At 45.5% G+C, this 20248-nt stretch overlaps 1 protein-coding gene across 12 annotated transcripts in view; it reads left to right on the forward strand.

Moving 5' to 3' along the window:
• The window catches only part of HIPK2 (homeodomain interacting protein kinase 2), a 132876-nt gene that overhangs the window by 41289 nt on the left and 71339 nt on the right, over positions 1–20248 (forward strand). The window lies entirely within an intron of this gene.

Raw genomic sequence — 20248 nt, forward strand, 5'->3', positions numbered from 1 at the left:
CTGTGAAACTTACTGGAGTCAGTGGGAGGATTCTTGTTGGTTCCCATCAGCTCTGCATCAGGCAGCCTGGCAGGGCTGAATGCACTTTTCTCTATGTGGGAAGCTGTTGGTAGGGACAAATGAGTAATGTCAGCGGTCTAGGGTTGGACTGAGAACTTGTCAGAGACTGTGACACTTAAGTAGTGATTTTAATTACAGGTATGTCATGTGCTTGGATGGAGTTTCTGAGCTCTGTGTAGGTGCACTCAAAGCAAAATGTGTGAATGAACTGTATCTGCTTTGGTCTATAAAACAGTTTCAGCAAGGAAGCCTCTTCTCATAACCCCGGAAGGTGATCTCCTGCTTGCATTTCGACTCCAAGACACGAGCTCTTTCCATAGATGTTCTCCTCAGACTTTCTCTTTGGTATCACTCAGCTTTGTTCAGCATCCTAAAGACTGAGAAAAGCAGTTCTCCAGTTAGCTCAGCCACATGTGAGGGAAAATGGAAGAAAAAGAGCATTTGTCTTTTAGAAGACAGATGAATTTAGAATGCTCGGGCCCTGTTTTTGTTATTGTAATTTTGTGAAACAGGGGCAAGAGGGAAAATATAATCTTTCTTGATGACTGATTTAATGAAAATTTGTCCAGGCATTGTGCACGGCTCAGAAAAAGCAAGGTAGTTGCTCTGTTTGTAAATAGGACAGAATTCTGTTTTATACGTGGAGAGTGTTTGGAAAAAATATAGCCTGAGCTGATGTCTGACCCTTTTCCTACTTCATAAACATCCCAGTGGTAAAGCACTCGGTAGCTCGGAGCTTGGGAAGAGTTAATTCGTACAGGAACTGGAACTTTGACAATGTAGCACTGCAGCAGCTGATTTTTATCTGCTTGTCCTTTGCTCTGAAGGAGGCCAGAAAAAAAATCCCCAACCCTAGTTTGTACCTCCGAAGAGGCTTATTAAATGAAATATTCTACCTGATGACAGTCCCATCCTCCAGGAGAGACCTGTTTCTGTGGTAAATATGCTAAAGCTTTTAGGGTTGCAATTACCTGGCAGACAAGTAGGGGAAAAAAAAAAAAGAAGATAATACAGGCATTTTGTTGTTATCTGTGATTCTGCATTAGCAGCCTAGGTCCCAAGCTGAAAGGCAGAAGGGGCAGCCAAAATGAAATATGTGACAGAAAGCAGAAATGAAAGAGAAAAGTGGTTCATTCTCAGCGACAAACAAGGAATATTTTTGTGGCAGTCTCTGGGGAGGAAATGGCTTGATAAAATTTGCTTTTTGTATTTTAAATGTTATTCCTGCCTGGTCTGAAGTTGCAGCTTCTTGGGTAATAAGTTCTGTCTGTCTAATTCCACTCTTTCTTTTTCTGTGCCTCAGTTGCTGGGAGGAAGGGAGAAGGGGCAGCAACTCAGTGGGGAAAACAAGTTAAAAAAAGAAAAAGACAAATGTTGTTGGGATGAATTAGCTCAGCAGGGGGCTGCCGATGAAGCTAAATTCAAGTCATGAGGAAAATTTATGTTCTTCATTTTTTGACGGGGAAAAATATGGCATAGAATAAAGAACCATTCTACTCCAAAGAGAAGGAACTTTCATGCTAGGGGAAACACAGGACTTTATAAAGATTTCATGTGTCTTCCATTTAATTTACACTTGTTTTGCTCGCTAGAGTATGAAAGACAAGGGGATGACTTCCAGAAATGGCACATTTAAGCTGAATGTGAAGGAAAAGCTTCATGAGAGTAAAACCTCTTAGATTCTAAGCAGGCGTGCCAGAAAAGAGGCTTGCACATTTACTGAAAGACTAGGCAGAGCGCTAGGGAATATAACTGGGGTTGGTTCTCAGCTGGAGGAGGTGTTTTATTTTGGGCTTTTGGGAGCAATTCCCAGATTGTCCCACATATTCCCATATATTAGTGACAACCTTTTCTTTCCCCATTATTTTAACACTACTCTCAATAATGTGATGGCCAATCCTTCCAAACCCTGATAATTCTCATGGCAGTATAAGAAATGTTCTGTTCCTATAAATGATAGGCATACTTCCTTCTTCCAGAGGTGGAAGACAGAACTGGCTTTAAATAAACATACTGTTCTTTCTTGACCGCAGTCTGCATGGCCCAGCATAAACTAAAACAGTCCCAGGGCTGCTTTCTCTTTTGCTTGCAGATTGTACATGAGCCGTGTGCTGTTGCCGCCATGTAACGTGCTCTGCAGATAAGTCGAGTCCTGCTGCCAGATTTCCTGTGAGCAGAGTGGTGGGGAGACATTGTGTTGCACTGCCAGAGCAGCTGGAGAGCCCTCACTGAGTGCTCCAGCATCAGGAATACTGCTGTCACATCAGGAATACTTCTATCAGACAAAGCCAGTTCTCACCAGAAGGATCGTGGTGATGTTGAGATGGCAGGGTAGAACAGAAGGTACCAAAAAAGGCCAGCAGAATGTCTTTAGTTAGTGACACTTCTCTCCTTACTCAGAGGATGTGGCTAGATCTGCTGCCCTAGTTGATACTTGGGAGATCTTCCTCTCTCTCTCCTTACAGTAGAGGACCTGAGATTGGCAGGCCATGCTGTGCTAACCCCTTCTGGGATAACTGGATCCCCGGCGCCTATCTGAGAGCTGTGCTTGGGCAAGGTGCCAGGTGCTCCTTGATCCCCAGCACTGAGCCCGCACCTATATAAATGAAGGACGTCACGGCCATTTGCAGACTGAAGACTGCAGCTTGTTGCGGGTGGAGGCAGTGGGTTTCCCAGGGACTGCACTGAACGTCCAAACTCCTTCAGAAACATCTGATAAAAGGGGGCAAGCCCAGAGCAGACAGCCTGCCAGGGGTGGGATCCTCTTGTTTGCCCACATCCGTCATCCCAATGCCTGGTGGCCATTGTGTTACGTTACCTGCTTCTTTTTGGTTTGCTGCTCAGCTGAAGTCACTGCTGTGTTTCACCCCATAGATGTCTGCGTTTCACTAATTAACGTCATAATCACCCTCTGAGATCTAAGTCTTTTAGAATTTGCAGAGTATTACAGATTTAAAATAATGGCTGTCACCCCTGCACTGCCAAAGGATAAGTGTAGTTTTGGTGCCTTGTTGTCTAGAAGCTGTGGTATGTGGCATGTCTGGCCATGGGTTGAGATGTCTGCTATGTAGGTAAGTTGCCTTTGATGAAATATTTGGATAGCAGGGAGTGAAACTGAGTATCAGTTTGAGGAGTTGGTTATCTTTGTTGGTCCTATTTCAGATACTGCAAAAAAATATGCAAGCATGAAGTGTTACATGTATGTGGCTCTTGAGGTACATGGTTAGTGGGCATGGTAATGATGGGTTGATGACTGGACTAGATGGTCTTAGTGTTTTTTTCCAACCCTAATGATTCTGCGATGCCATGAAATTGTTAGGCTATGCAGGTACTGTGCGTGCTTTTCCAGGTGAGCAGTGATCTGGAAGAATGCAGGGGCCTAACTGGCTCTGTCCTCATTGTCCTGGCCCATACGGACTTCAGGCCATGACAGGTATCGGTCTTCCAGCCCTGGCGAGGTGGCTCCCCGAGCAGCATCATGACCTCTCCCCATCTGACTCATAACACACATAGTTCTGGCTAAAACTGCCCTTCAAGTGAGGCAGTAGTAATAGCAGGAGGGATAGGCCATGCTCATTAGGTTACTCAGTGAACTGGCATCTGTTGAGTCCTTGTATAACAGTGCTAATGCACTGAAGTTTCAAAATCTTCTGCCATTCTGGACTTGCAAAAACATCTCTATTTTAGGCTTGACTGCTTTTGCAACTGTGGAAGCTTCATTGTTCTGTCAGTCTGCTTCAATCTTACCTGCAGCATTCACCGCTTTACTGACCCTGTTTATTCAGGACAGTAGCTAGATGGTTTCAGAGGAAAGTTTCCGCTGGGAACTGGAGTGAAGCCACTGGGTTCCATGCTGTAGAAAATTATAAACTGTACTATTTGAAGCAGTCCTTCTCTTCTTTCCCAAGGACACTGGAGTTTGGATTTGCTTTTTCAGGACCAAAATTCAGCACCAATTTTTTTTTGCAAAACTATCACCAGGATTAATTGAATCTCAGTTTCTTTGTATCCAGACCACCAAGACTCAAAGGAAGCAGACACTCAGCTGAAAGATTTTGGCTTTGTTCCATCTCTGTGATAGCCATGCCAGGTTGGATTTTGGTTTTACAGAAGTGAAGGTAGTTCTTTGCCAAGTTCCTTTGTGTATACATCGCCCAGAACTGGGACTGTAAACAGGTGGTGTGCCCATGATGCATCCAGCAGAAGGCATGCACTGTATATTCCAAAAGAACTCCCTTTCTAGAGTCTAATTTAAAGCAGAAAAGTCTATAGTTTGGCCTCAACAATCTCTTCCAACCAGAGTGTCCTCAGGGCTTTCTCTGGTGAAACCTTATTTCCCCAGGCTTTTGCTCTGAATGAGCAGCTGTAGCTGCTCCTCTCCTCTGTCCAAGGCAGCGACCTGCCCCTCTGCCATGGGATGCTAGCGGCGCTCAAGTGGAGGCCACAGCCCCAAATGGAGTCAGAACGGCCACCACACTGTTCATTTATTTATCAAGTTATGAAGTAGGCCCAGCTACACACCTCCACGAGTATCTGTAACAAAGATCTGTTTGCAAGGAATGCTGCCAGGAGGCTTTTCCAAGCAAAGCAAAGCTGCTGTGTCCTTTGCCAGTGTCCTGAGGAGACGGAGAAGTTTTGTGCTGCTTCCTTTTGGTTTATCTGTGTCTGAATAGTGAACAATTCAAAATCTCATTTGTGTGCTACATTTGTGAGCTCCTTTTGTCCCTTTTGCCTTCCCTCAAATTGGCTCCTGTACAGCGAGGACTGGGGAGTGACAGCAACGATTGCTCCTACAGATCTCAGCTTCATCGTGGTAGTGGAAAGGAAGGAACCTGTGTACCCACAGGCACCATTAGTGGGGGACAAGTGGCAGCCAGAAGCAAGTCTGAGGGTCGGAAGCATGGGGTTCGCATCAGCTGGATGAGGGGTCAGTTTCTGATGAGTCAAAACCTCTGCCTCATTCCAACACAAGGAAATACCACAGCTCATAGGCGCAAGGAAACAGTTTGCAAAGTCCCTCTGAGCAGAAATGAAAAAAAAAAAAAAAAAAAAGACCAAAAATTAAACAAAAATATTTTTGGCTGCCACAGTCCCCATTAATTGCTGGAGCAGCCAGAGATGCTACGAGCACACTGAAATCTGGGCTCCAGGACACCTGTTAACCACAGCCTGCCCTCCCTACACTTCTTTTCCCTTGTTTGTTGTTGCTAGAAAGACTTGCAGCAAGAAGAATGTTTTGTTTCTGAGGAGCTCTTTGTTTCCAGCTGCTTATCTTCCCCACCTGAAGTTACTACCTCTGCTAGCCACAGATTTGGGAAGGAACAGAATACAGCCTTAGGTGTGGGGATGAGCTCCAGCAGCAGGTGAGCTGCTGAGCAAAACATGGGGAAAAGAAGGTCAATGCAAATGTGCTTCTAAAAGAAGAACGTTTACCCAAGGCTGCCGCTGCTGCTTAAGCGCATCGCAGCGCAGTCCCAGGCCTAGGGCTGAACCCTGAGAGCTGCACTTTCTGGTGTGGAAACGACTATATTTGCTTCAAAATGCAGCTCCTGGCACAGCCGTCTACTGATCTTTTTTATTAACCCAGCCCTGACCCTGGGCTGATCCCTGCCTTCCCTGTGCTTGCTGCCAGAGGCGCTGTGGTGGCCACGAGGGGCTGGGAGGCCCTAGGCTCGGTGCTGGAGGTTGCCCACGGGTGCTTTGGGAGTTGGGCTGTTTTGTTTTGCTATCGTCTCCTGCTGCTGCGTCTCTCACGTTATCACCGAAACAAGGCTGTCACAGGATTTCCTGCCTTCTATTTTCTTTTCTTTCAAGCTGTGAAAGCATACCAAGTCCATTTTAGTCTGCAGCCTGGTGAAAGGATGGGAGAAATGAAGGTTAGTCTCCTATTTACTGTACCAGGGCAGGTCTGAAGGAGCTTACAAATGGCCAGCTTGTTTTACTTAGAAAGAGCTATTTACCTAAGAGAAATCAAAACCCTCCTCCTGCAGCGACTGGCTGTAGCACTTGAGACTCCATCTGTGTGCCACACAAGAGGCTCGCTGTCTTCTGGTGAAGACACCTGTGCTCAGACTGTGGGCTGGGTACGGTGACACGCTGTTGCTACTGCAGCGGTGCTTGTGAGTGACAGTACAGTCAGCAGGGCTGGAGCGGGGATTGTCAGCCGTTGGCCTCAGCTGCGTGCACGCATGGCAAAGGCGTCCTGTTTGATCTCCGCTCCCTGTTGCTTACTTCTGCAGCTGTGAAGGAGGAAACACTACGGTCCCACCCTGGGGTACAATTCCCCGTGTCCCTCTGTGCTTGTTTCAGTGCCTGTTGAGGCCGACGCGCTGCCGGCTGACAGCAGTGCTGGCTGCTGAGAAGCAGTGAGGTGATGCCCCGTTGGCTTGAGATCAGTGCTCCGAGAGTAAAAATAAGAAGAATTAGCAGCAGAGAGATTCATCATCCACACTGGCGAATCTGAAAAACAGCATTAGCAACACAGTTTGCACAGGATTTCAGGGATGCTTTGCTCAAGTGCCACATGTTTAAATCCTATCAGGCTTCTGCTTCCATAACATCTCCCCTGTACATTTGCTCACTGCAGGCAAGAGATTGGAGTGTGACACAGAGGAAGCTTACTGACTACAGTACGGCTGTGCAGCCATTAGAGTCACGAGTTTTAGGCCCCTGCACAGTGGGACTGAAAAGCTGATTACACCAAAGAGCATTTTCTGATTGGAAACTGTTTTTGTGCTCTGCTGCTTATTGGCGGTGAGGTTAGGAAAGTGACAGACGATGGCTTCTAAATGAATGAGTCATTACAAGAAGAGAGAAATGACCTGAAGATTCCACAATTGCTAAGGGGCTATGCATTCCCCAGCGTCAGACCCCTCAGTGCTGTCATTTCAGTCCCCAAAGCTCATATCTTAACTTGCTGAAGCAGTTGCTGCACCGGTGCTTCTTCAAGTTAGAATGTAAAGGCTGGTCCTCAGGCAGGGCTTGGGAAATGTCTCGCCCAGGAGACGCTGCGGAAAGGCAGCACCTCTCAAGCAGCTGAGAGTTGTTCTCAGCTCGAACAGCACTAATCTTGTGGCCTGGCTTGAGCTGAGTTACAGCCCCAGATGTTACCTCTAGAAGCGGGAAGGTTAAGAAAAGATCCTTTTCCTTTTAGGCCAGGTCATAAAAAGGCTGTTCTGTGGTACCTTAGAAGGGAATAAAAGGAGAATAGAGGCATATATATCTATACTTTAAGAGCGCGTTAGCACTAAGAGGAATAATTAAAAGGTAAGAAGAAAGGAATAAAAGGGAAAATTTAAGTGGGAAGCTGGAGAGGGAATGGGCAGAAGAAAATACTTTTACAGAGGATGATTACCTGGAATTCACTATTCCCTGTGTAAGGAAAGATGTGGGAGGAAAGGAGATGAGGCTTCACCTTTTTGCAGTCTGAAGGCTTCAAAACCAGTGATAGCTGATTTCCAGACAGGACAGAGTGCTGCTTCTGTGGTTGTCTAGAAAACAAACTGTGAGTCTCTGAGTAGCAGCTTGCCCTCTGCCTTCCCCTTAGTGAAGGACAGAAGCAATCCCACTTGCTGTTTTACTTGCACAGACACTAGTTATTTTGCGCTGACAGATTTTGCCTTTATTTTGTTCTATGTTGGATTGTTGCTTGGTGCATGTTCAGGTCCTGTCCCATCCATCCTTGTGTTTGCTGATTTGCATTAGCATTAATCTGTTGTAGCAGACTTTTACCTACTTCAAAACTTGTTGTCTCTCATGAAAGGCTCTGCTCGGAGGGTGGTGGTTGTGAGGTTTGACCTGGATCTGACTGAAGTGAATCTGGATCAAAAATGCTGTGGTTCAAAGACTTGGGTTAACTCATTCTCATGATTTTTGTTTATTGTTTGCTGACTACTGCAATTCCTAGCTGATTCCAAGCAGAAGTTCTCAAGCACTAGCATAGTACTGCAGGCCTGATGACATACAGAAAGTCCTGAAGGTTTCTTAGTGCTGTCACTGAGCTTGTACCTTTGCAGAAGGCTTGGAACAGTTTCTGATAACTTCAGTGATGCACTCAGTGCCCAAACCCGGGAAGCTCACAGCTGATGTGTCAGAGAGTTGGGAAGATCATCTGTTCCAGCAGTTGGTGCTCACACAGAGGAAGACAACCAAAAGTTAGCAACTTTTTGGTTACCTTGGTAATAGAGCGGTACTGTACAGTGTGGTACTGTAACGAATTGGTGGCTTATGTTTTAACTGGAGGTCTTAGAATGAGATCAGTGGTGCTCATAGTGCTGAACAAAGTCATGTTTTCTCCTTGTCCTCTCCAGTCTACCGTCGGCTGCCTGTTGCCCTTTACCTTATGCAGTGTTCCCACAGACTGGGGGTTGTGTTTGCAGCAGCTCACACACAAAGATTTTTGTATCTGAGTCCCTCAAATAAAAGGTTAAGGGTGGGTACACTGGTACACATGACTGTAAAGAAAGCACACACGTCTATATGACAGCTGAGGTGCAGAAGGAGAGCTGATGACCTTCTGTGTACACGACGTGGTTGGAATTCATGCTTCAACTAGTTGCTTCCATGCGAAGCCGTGGGCTCGAAAGAAAGAGCAGGGTGGTGGGCGTGGAAGTAGGATCTGATGTCTTAGGCAAAATACGTGGAGACTTTTTTTTTTCTCTAACGAATGTTTTACTTGCCAGTGGGAGGCTGCAAACAGGGGAATCATCCAAGAGGAAAATGGAGTATCTCCCTGACTCTCAAAACAATATTAAGAGGGGCACATGCAATCGGAAAGATAAACAGATTCAGCTGAGGCTAGCTGAATTTCCTGGTTACTTTACTAAAATGTTAATGATGAAATACTGCCAGTTGATTTCAGCAGGCGAAAGGAAATAATGGTGATGGCCTGTATAAAAAAAAAAAAAGCAAAAGCTAGCTTACTATAGAGGTCTCATATACCTAGCAGTCAAAAATATAGCTCCTGCTGTTGTTAGCAACTTAAATTAGTGGACTGGATTCTGGAGGGTTACATGAGTACAAATGAAATGTTGCTGTTCCGGTAAAGCTCTTCTAGACATTCATTTGATAACCTATCTCCTCATAGCAGGTGTGTGAGGGACCAAGGAAGGGAAAGGTAGAATGGGCTGGAGTCCGTGTAGCTATGCTGATACGTGTATGGAGATGTCAGCTTCAAACGTGTTCCTTTGTAAGTGAGGTCAAGATAGAGCTTGATGTGTGAGATACATAATGTGCGAGAGAAGGAAGGACATGTTAACTGGCTTGGAAGATAACATTCTGTCTTTTCAATGGGTTCTTGTTATTGTCACCAATGTTGCTTTCAGGAAAAAAAAAGGGTCGAAATTATTTTTTTTCTTTATTGTTTAGCTCTTGTTCTCAGCTTTGTTATGGCCACAAAGAGATGATAAAAATGGATTGGCACAAAGTTGGGTTTCCTGTATCGTTTAGAGACAGGTTTAGAGTTGTATTTTTCAGCCTTTAGCACTTTAATAGGATCTGTTCTTCATTTTGAAAATAGCAATAAAAGAGCAAAGAACACAAGAAAACACAATCCCTTTTTTTTTTTTTTTAATGAAATTGTCAGTGTTAGTCTGAACTTTGCCTCTGATCTGTATGAAGTCTCTGAACTGCAGTTGGAAGAAAGCAGATACAAAAGACAGGGAGAATGTCCATGTGCCTGGCTACTTCAGAAGGTAATAAAAAGCCCGCAGATTCTTACTTGGTTTTAATCCGTATATTTATGTCTATAAAAATCCATTGGGAATAAACTTTAAACACTCATGATGGATTTAGAGAACTATCTTTCAGCACCAGTAGCTATGATCTAGCGAAAAAACCTAAACTTAAGCTTCAGTGAATCGCCCGGTTGGCTTCCACAGGCATGGGTAGCATTAAAGCATGATCTGAACTGGTGTTAAGATGAGGAATGATGGTCACAGGCATAAAGTGTTCCTGTATGTCAATCAGAGGAATTGTGCATGCGGAGGGAGATAGCTCAGCTTGTAGAAAAAGGATCATTCTGCTGCATTTGGCATCATGGTCTTGCAGCACAGTTGCCAGCTCTGGACTTCAGTGGTGGGTGTCCTGCTGTGAGGTTCTTGAATGAGCTTGAGCCTTCATCCTCAGAGAGCTAAATCTCACCCATAGCTGGGGAAGCGCAGCAGTGCTCGTCCCACCTGTAAGTGGTTGGGTCATTTTCCTTGCAACCTCAACGACCTTCTCAGGCTCTGAAGGGCAGCCAAAATGAAAGTTGGAGAGAAGCAGCAGAAGCAAACCGGGAGAATGAGAGATTGGTTCAGATGAAAGCATTGGATGGCAAAGGCCAGAATTGCTCGAGGCAGCTGATACAGCCATGTGGACTGCTCCTCTCAGCCCAATTCTGCAGTGTGGTCTTACGTGGGATTTGAAGAGATCCGTTTTCAGCTCAAATTCTGTGCTTTTGAGCAGCCCTGGAGCTCTAGCGTCTAGACAAGCTCATAGCTTTTACTTTAGCCTGCAGCTACAGTAAATGATTACTGCCCTCAAAATGGCATTTTAAGTGGTGCAAGAATCCAGTATGCAGCATATAACTCTAGCCCTCAGTTTTGTAAGGGAGATGCCGCAGCAGCCCATAAGCAGCCCTGATAGGGCATAAAAAGAGAATGCTGCTTGTTTTTCCTACAGAAAATGCCCATGATTTTCTATCTCACACAGATTGAATTGAGTGGTGAGCAAAGACCAAGTAGCTGGCAACCTTGCCTATGGTGGGGGTGTTGGAAATAAACGTCTTTAAATTCATTAATGTCCCCTCCAACCTAAGCCATTGTATGATGGCAGGGAGATGGAGGAACACAGAGGCTTGCAAATGCTGATTGAAGTCTTCAGAGCCATATGTACACTCAGGCAGCTTACAAAGTAGCCACTTCTGTTGCACTTCCCCCATCCTTTTTTCTCCTGGCAGGTGCAATATTTTCCTCCTCGGAGGGATCCAAATTGTTGGATGCTTCCATTCCTCACTAGGAACAGTGTGTTTTCCTTATGTATCACTTGTCTTGTGTTGGTTTAAGGTTATGCTTCAAGCTGTGCTGTATTGTCAGACTGGCTGCTGTCATTTTCTGTCAGTGGTGTGTTCAGGCACTGGGGAACATCTCATGATGCTTGGAAATGGCGGCCGTGCTCTTGGTTGCCATAGCTGTGGCAAGCTGGGTGACGTGGTGGCAGCTACCTGGCCTCAGCAGCAGGGAGAGGGGCCCAAGGCACTGTAGAACCATAGTGAGATGGAAAGGGCAGGAGGTGGTTGTGGCTGCTGCAAGGCGTGATGCTGGTGTGAGACTTTAGGGCAAGGCCTTGACTGACCAGGAGCTTAAAGGCTCTGTTGTCCAGCACCAGCACACAACAGTGCATAACTAATGATCATACTAACTCTTCTTATGTAACTAGGGAATGGCTGACGGTGTTTGTAGGTGGTTACTCAACACCAAGGCGTGTTACAACTAACCAGCTGGGACCAATTATGAAAGCCTCACTGGCACTAGCAAGCACTCGCCTGCTCAGGTTGTGGGACTGAAGCTGAGGAGATGAGTGACTGCTCTGTGACGCGGCCTGGTGGCACATGGCCCCTGACTGAAACGTAGCCACCACATTGTTTACTGGCCACCATCAAGCTGTGGCTCCCTACACTGCGGCTGTCTGTAGCTCCTGTTCCCAGATTTGGGGTGAAGTGTCCCTTGCTGCTGTGGTAGCAGCACCCGTATGTCCCCAGGGCCTACTTGGATGCCTGCTGCGCGAGCCCCCACTTGTTGATGTTTAGTCACTATATGAAGATTTCAAGAGCGTGTGAATAAAAACATAAAATGAAGTGAAAGACAAAGTGGTGCTGCACAAAAGGGGGGGAAAAACACTGAATCATTGTCCAAAAAGTGCAGCCATTAGAGAATAATAATAGTTTTTGTCTGCAGTGCAGCTGGGACCACAGTTGCAGAAGGAAGGTCCTCAGTGACCTATGCAATGGCTCTGTTCATTTAATGTGTGAAAACGAAGAACTGAAAAGCAGACAGGGCCCTTGCAGATACTCAGTGCTGCTGTCTCAGTGCCTCTATCTGTACCCGCTTTTGGTGCGTGTGTTTTCATGCTCCAAATCAACTAATCACAGCTACATGCTCTTGGATGCCTCTGGTTTTGCATTTTCTTCTCTGCGCTGGGGTATTCTCTCAACGTTGAATTACTATTTTTGTAATTTAGAAACTGCAACAAATAATGTAAAGTCAAACTGTTACTATTTTATGGTCTATTTCTGTAACTGTCCTTCAGAAGGAGCTCGTAGTAATGACATTATTCCCGCCCCTTCTCTCTGACCCCAGTCTTTTTCTATCCATTTAGCAAATACTGCAGCTTGCTCTGTTTTTAATGGGTGGGAATCAATGTGGCTTTTTAAAATTGGATTCTCTCTGCCTGCACAAACAAAATCAATGGTGTTATTGAGCATGTGCAGGGCTGTGTGAACAGGAGCGAGCCAGCAGTTTGCTCTGTGAGGAAGGGGCAAGGCTAGTGACTCACACTGGGAGGATCGCTCTTTATTTCTGTGTGATTTTGGTAAGGGCTGATGAGCAGCTCAGCACTTCTTAGAAAGTAGGGTCTAGGGAGCACTTTTCATCAGATGAATAAGATTTTTAAGGTGGTCAGCGTGCTGCTCTACTGCGGGCTAAAACCAGAGTAGTTTGAGTGCCAATAGGAGGTCTGAACATCTCAGCAAAATGAGATTTGATCTGAACTGTGCTTTAGTTTGATATCACTTCAAAATTGGGTTTTCCCTACCTCATTTTGCTCCTGCTGCGACCTGGTCAGAGACCTTTGGTCTCGGAGCTGAGTTTCCGAGGGAGGTATAGCATCGAGTATGAGTTCTTACCTTGCCCAAGTGAAGTGTTTGTATGTGAACGAAGAGGATGGGGAATTTGTGCACCCATGTTTTTCCTTTTGTGGGGGATTGGGTTTACTGACACTGAGCTGCGTGGGGAACTCAGAATTGTTCGTGGCCTTGGGAGATGGGGGAAGGGCAGATTACAGATGGATGGATTTTATTTTTTGTACTTCTTCAGGGATAATCTTCAGATTTAATGTGAGCAGGGTTTTATTGTATGGTGTGGGAGGGAGGGACTCTTCCAGCATGTTCTCTTGGAGACGCCAGCGTCATCTGTAAGCCCTGCTTTACAACGCTGTGGTAGATGGTTTAGGAAAGTGTATTAAATAGTAATGTGGAGAATATTTTCAATTAAAACTAGTAGGAGTATTAAAATCCATGAAAGGCCTTGTACTCACTGGCCTTAAGAGCCTACCAGCCACTGCCTAGGGCTGCCTTGGCAGGACAAAGAGCATACACGGGAAGGAAGTTTGAAATTCATTCCTTGCTGAGGCTTGACCTCTCTGTGCAAGCTACCAGCGCAGTGAGTGTATTTGTCTTCCAGGAATTAAGCTGATACTAGCAGCCCTGTTAGACAGGATGCCAACAGCCTTCCAGCTGTAGCCAGTTTCAGACACCACTGATACAGGTCAGGTTCAAACCAGTGACTTTAGTTTTATGTGAAAGACTCCAGAACCTTTTATCAACCTGCAGGGCCATTCAGTCATTTCACATAAATGCACATGCCAACGCTTATTTTGAACACTGCTTTGTTGGAGCACAGCGAGCTCAGTGTTTTGAATGAGAGCAGAAATTTCTGGCTGTATGACAGAGTGGGTTTTCTAATGTTCCTGTCAGCTGAGAAGCTCTGGGTCCTGAAAAGGAAGGAGTGGCAACAAGGGGACTTTCCTAAAGAAAGACGTGCTTGTTCAGTGTCCGTGGCCAAACAGGGTTAGCTTTAAGATGCTGTCAGCTTTGAGGATGGAGCGCTGGTGAATGGAAAGGAAGAGCTCTGTTTGTGGTGGTTTCATGCCCCTGTAGCCAGGAGGAAAACTTGAGCTGGTGTATGGTTCCTGCCTGTGACTTCTAATGGGATGCTCATCATGGATTTTGTCCTGTGACTTTCTGGGTAAATCTTCTGGGTTGTATTTATTTATTTTATTTTTGGGACCCACTTCAGTTCTCTTGATTTCTAAGTGCTAAAAATCTCAGTCACCACTGGATTTCACTTGCATATGCCATGGGCAAGTGTCTAGCAAACAAGAAAATTAGCCTCCTAGTGTCCCAGTTTGAGTAAGCATTTCTTTATGACCATGATTTAATTATGTGATTGTGACTGGCCTGGACAAATGAGACAGTTTCAGTATCCTGTAATCGGTATGGCTCATCCATGCATACGTTAGTAAGTATGTAGAGAAGCAATAAATAATGCAAGAACCATGTCTCAATACAGTGGTTGGTATATGTATGTATGTACTGAGGGACATGATTCTTCGTTGTGCAGGGGCTGTTTTATCCATGCACGAAGCTTGCTATCATCAAGTATCCTATAAAGAAGTGAAAAATGTCTTTATTGGCCTCTTTTCTTTCCTCAGACAACAAAAGTCCAGCTTAATTATTTTCAAATGTTGGCAGCAATGAGTTTTCCTACAATTTGCAAATCGGTGCAAGAGGCTTCCCATGGTTGAAATGTGTTCAGCAAAGGGTCCAGTCAAGCACCAATTTACTAATCACTTAATTTCCATGTGTCATGTGATTTTTAATCAATACAGCTTGTTTTTCTGCAGTATATGCTGCAGTGATTATTAAGAGTTCTGAAAGAAAAAAGAAAATAGATGTATTGTAATATGTGCCAGGAGAGGCTTTTTCTTCTCCTTTAGTGAAGTCCCCAAGACAAGTAAGCCATTTGCTGTGGAGAGGGCTCAGGTAACTGTAAAGGCAGGAAGGTTTCCGTACAGCTCAGTGTACTGTTTCTCTCTGCTAGAGGATCAGCACCGTGTTCTGCAGTGTTCCGGGTATTTTAGGTGTTCACTGAGAAATAGGTTGGAATGTCCAAGGAGCTCTGCTGGTTCCTGGGGACTCCAGCTGCCCCGACCTCCCATGCCTGGTGCCATGAGAATGGGTAGAAAACATCAGTGTAACTACTGGGGGGAAAAAGAAACAACGCGGGAGGTCGTTCTTTATTTTGGGGTGGTTTTTTTTTTGAGATTTCCAGAGTTAATACTGTGAAGGTTTTGGCTAGAGCCCTAGCAATCAAAAACTTAATTAAAACAGAAAGCTAACGTTTAGATGAGTATGCAGCTGAGAATTGAAGGGAAAAAGAGGGTATCGATGACTGAACGAGCCTTCAAATAACAAGGGTTGTTTGGGCTGCCTTTGGTGGTTTTGATTAGGATAAGTGATCTAAGGGCTCCGTTTGGGTCCAATTGGGACATGACTTCCCTCTGCAATTCCGCTTCTCCACATTTTTCTTTTAGCAAAAAAAAATACCCCTTCCCACCCTAATTCAAGACCCGCCAACTCTGTCATTTTGGTGTCAGGCTTGAACGTTACATTTTTGGTGGTTGAAAAATCAATCCAATTTTACTTCATGTAAAGGGCAGCTTTTCCTTCAAAAAAAGCAAACAAACACTCCGTCCTCCTACTGATCTCCTGACCGCGTGCTGAAACGTTCGGCAACATTTTTAATTCTATTCCTTGACTTCTTTTTTTATTTTTTTACGGCGGAGTAAAAATAATAAGCTGAAGTCTGAAATAGAATTGTTGCTCTTCAACTTTCCAGAGCAGAAGGGAAAATAGATTACATACGCGGCGAGTTTTAAAAATCAGCCCGTGTGTGGGATATGCTACACTGAACCTCCTTTCAGAAAAGAACTGGATTGCAGCCTTTAGGAAGCGTGTTTACTGTAAGAGAGACTGAATTTATAGCAAGTAAAGGATGTGGGAAGTAGCAGCTCGGTGCTGCTGGGATGACTGCAAAGCAGAATTTCTTCTTAAAGAAAAAAAAACAAAACAAAAACAGGCACAGACAAAACAGGGATTTTCCACCATGCGGAGAAGTGACTGGAAATGCTGGAAATCCGTTTGTTCTGGGAAGGGGCGCCGCAGCGCACAGCCACCTCTCCCGGGTAACCTATGGAAGGGTTAAAAGTCTGAGTGCGAATTGATTCGGGGAGCCGCCTCCTGTCACGGTGCTGAAGACTCATTTATTGGGAGAGCACTACGCTGCTTACTGTAATTGCGAGAAAATTAAAAGAAAGCAAATTAGCTGGGAGCTTTTCAGAACTCTTCCTCCTTTTGCTGACGTTAATGAGATTTTCCCCATACCAAAGCGGCTTTAATAACTTCCGCCGAGTGGCTTCTGCGAGCCATGGCTTACCAAAGGAAACAAATGCAGCGTGGCAGCGGCTGTGGTAGCGCAGGGGCAGGGGTGGCTGGTCGGGGTGGTTCGTTGTTGGCCTCGCCAGCCCGTGTGCGGGGCTGTGCCCTGACCCTCTGCCTTTGGGCCCTGCTTGCCCCTGGTCTCCCTTCACAGCCCGCGTGCTGGGTTGGCTCTCCTTGGGGTGGCTTTCGTGTGCAGAAGGGTTGCGCTGTAGGGAAGATGTCAGGCTGTGCGTAGGGCTGTATTTATAGCCAAGGCGTTTCCAGGAAGGCAAGCTTCCTACACCGGGGTGGAGGCTCCGGCAGAGGGCAAGGGCTCGAGTGGGCTCAGCTTCCTCAGCAGGAATTCCTCCGGGAAGCGAGTGCCTGCTGCTTTCCAAGAAACTGGGCTTCTCCACCGCTAGCAGAGGGATGCGTGAAGATGGGAGGAAAGGAGGAGAGTGCAGTTTGCCATGCGTTTGGAGGCCCCTCTGTGGGGAAAGACTGAGTTGCAAGCGAGCTGCGTTGCAGGCATGGGCTGCAAGACCCCGTTTGCTCCTCAGCCCACCCACAAGAGAGCCTGGTCTCTGCTTCAGGGTGGGTGTCAGAGCCGTTACTGTTTGGGTCCCAAAACCCTGCTGGGACAAGTGGTGGCGAGGCTGGAGCTCTCCCTTGGCTTAGCTGTGGTGTTTAGCTGCAGAGATCTGCAGAAATCCCTTTGCTTTCCTGCAAGTTCATAGTGGATGCAAATGTTTGTTTATGGTGGGCATTTCTATAGCTATACACACACAATCCCAGTGTATACATACATGAGTGAATGTTGCGTGGGAGTAATATTTTGTAATTTCTAAGGCACTCCTACGTGAAGAGACGTGGGTGCCTAAGAAAACATAGCTGAAAGCAAAATCAACATGACCTAGTAAACAACAGCTATCTAGCACATGTGTGCCTACCATAGACCAGATCCTTCCTGCACAGGCTGTGCTTCTCTGGGCCGTAAGGAGTTAGTGCTGCTTAAGCTGAGAGCTCTCTGAAAGATTTCACTGAATGCATGCAGACAGTTATTCTGCAAACTTCCTTTTGCATTTTATACCCTGTTGTCCAGGTATAGCGAGGCAACATCCCATGTCTGCAAAGCCTGCTTTGTAGGAAACACTGCCTGCTAGGTGTGGTGCAAGCAGGTCTGGTATTTGGCTGTGCATGCTCAATAGACACCTGCCTGGTGCTGTCCTGTGGGGGATATCACGATTTGCAAGTTGTTAAAAGTTTAGGAGGATTCAGAACATTCTCTTCCAATGGTTTCTAAATATTTCATGCCTGTCATTTGAAGCAGTTTCAGTGCTTCAAAACAGCAGGAGAAAAAATTACGCATTGTATATTTATAATACGCAATTGTTGATCTCTGCTGACATTTATCTTTACTCCAGAGAAGAGAGCTGATAACTTGCTTGTGACTGGGAAGGTAAGTGCCATAACCAGCGTGGCCTGTCACGGATGCGCATTAACCCTTTCAATTAATGTTCTTAACACTTTGATTGGCTTAACCAATGTTCCCGTGATAAATTAGGCCCGTGCTTCCGTCCTCCCTGTTTAAAGGAATGCACAGTGAGACTTGCTCTGCTCCAGAAGTCAGCACAGAGATACAAACTGTAAAATTACTCTTCAAGGATGGCAGCAGAGGTCAAGCTGAAGGTGCAGGGGCATAGGCAGTAATGGCTCTATGTGCATTAGCAATTAGCATGGCCTGGTGGGAAGGGATTTGTACAGCAGAACGGTTGGTGCCGGGGATCTGACACCCATATTTTTGGCCTCAGGGGGGAGGCTGTTTTGGACTAGATCTTGTCCAATGGGTGAATATCTGTTAACACTCTGATGAGTGCTCTGCAGTATGAGCACGCAACAAGCGGAGCAAAAGAGCAGTTTGTCTCGAATGGGCTCAAACTGAAGCACTGATGTAGATGAACTCAATCTTGTTACTTCCTTACATTTTCAGTGAGCCTTAAAATAAGAGCTTTTCAGAGCTCTTCCTTTGAGCAGTCCCTTGGGCATCCCCTGCCTAAAGAGTGATGCCCTGGGGAGCCAGGAGCTGCCCCCAAGGACACCTCTTGGTGCACAAGCACCTGCAGCATTTTGGTTCCTCAAACTTAGCAGCACACTGTGCAGCAAGAAATTAGGAACACGATGGCTCCTGTGTCAGGATGGGCAGCCGGATGCAGAGTTGTACCCTGGGGCAGGAAGGAAGCTGGTGCCTGCTCTGATCTTTCCCTCAGAGCTCCTTGCTCTCAGGTGCAGAGTACCAAGCCAGCCCTCCCTGCCAGCACGCCCACGCGCTTCGTTGTGCTGCTGGAGGCTTGTCTGTAGTAAGAGGGTGTTGTGGAGATCAAAGCAAGAAAACACAGAACACACCAGTACCAGGGAGACGCAGCAAGTGCAAAACTGCCCCTCTTTGCAAGCCGGCTAGAGAGGAGGGATTTCAATAAATGTGGTTTTATTTCATCTCCGGGTTGACCAGCAACAGGCAGTGCGTGGTTTAGAACAGAAAAAATAAAAGCAAAATAGAGTAGAGCTGCTTTGGGGGCTGTCTTTGCTGCAGAGAGAGCTGCAACCAGCCACTGGAAATGTTTGAGAAGGAGAAAGTGGATTATCGTCAGCTGAATGATTAAGGGGGTTACTTTTGAGTTAATAAAAACATAAAAAATCACTCTAGTCTCTGAAGTGTGACAGGTTACTAGAATTGTCAGTGCTCTGCTGGAGATGAATTTACTCCAAATAAGATGAATTTGTAAGTAAAGGAAATGTTAAAGTTTGACACTTCAAAAAAAGCTGCTCTCCCGTTGGATGTTTGTCATCTTTTCTCCTACTACTTCAAAACTGGGGGTTTCCATGTCTGAGATTTGGATCTGATCGGTCCTTTCCTTAAACAGTAAAATAGAAGTCTGAAAATCTTCTTATAGGAATAAAAGATCAATGGCAGCCTACTGAGATAATTTCTTGGAAAATGTACATCATGGTCAGGTTTTTAAAGTCTCTCTCCATAATGTTTTTTAAAGGGTGTTGGTAGTTCAGATTCAAAAGGCATCTTCCATTCTTACTGCCTGGCTAGCTCGCCCTTAATGTATATGAATAATATATAGCTTAAATATTTTATAAAAAGTGAGAAATACTTTAAATAGATTTTTTTTTTCACCTGAGGCTTCATTTGAGGACTGCCATAGGAAAAAAAAAAATCACATGCCATAGACCTGTGTGTGTGTGTGTGAGGGCAATGAATTACAATTTGTGTTCTCAGAATGTTTTCTAGCACATTGCAGTGACATCAACTGCAAAGAAATCCAAATATTCACATCAAACCGTGGGAAAAGCAGATAGAGAATGAGATAGAGAAGGTGAATTTTGAGAATTCCCAGAGCATGGCAGTGGTAATGCTGGAAAGTTAAACAACAAAAGAGAGATATTTGGAGAGATATTTGGAAGGAGAAGTGTAGTTCTCTTCTGACATATCTCCATTAAGCCTATTGAAGTCAGTGTGACTGTGCAAAGTACAAATCCACACCATTTGGACTAGGAGCCTTCTGGAATTGGGGCAAGCCTTTTCACATCTGCAGTCACTGTTAGTTTATTCCATTAATGGTGGATGAAGCTCAAGTGTTTGTGAATAACAATTTGAATGGGTCCCACTGTGGGGTTTTTAGTTGTTGTTACTTTCTCATTTTTTTTTCCTCTTAATTCACATTTCTGACTCAGGAAGGGGAAAACTGAAGAGTGCAGTCCATCACAATGTAACCGGCTGCCCGCACTGGAGTGGCATGAAACCCTGCATAGTCCATGAGGTTCGTCTGTGTTTCCAGGGGTCTCCAGCCCAGTAGGGCCAGGAGATGGGAGTTGCCCCCAGCCTTCCCGCTGCACACCTGCCCTGCACAGGCCTGCTCGTGACACCTCAGTGTGTGCCGGTCC

The sequence above is a fragment of the Gallus gallus genome, chromosome 1 (assembly GCF_016699485.2).
Source record: "Gallus gallus isolate bGalGal1 chromosome 1, bGalGal1.mat.broiler.GRCg7b, whole genome shotgun sequence".
Taxonomy (NCBI): domain Eukaryota; kingdom Metazoa; phylum Chordata; class Aves; order Galliformes; family Phasianidae; genus Gallus; species Gallus gallus.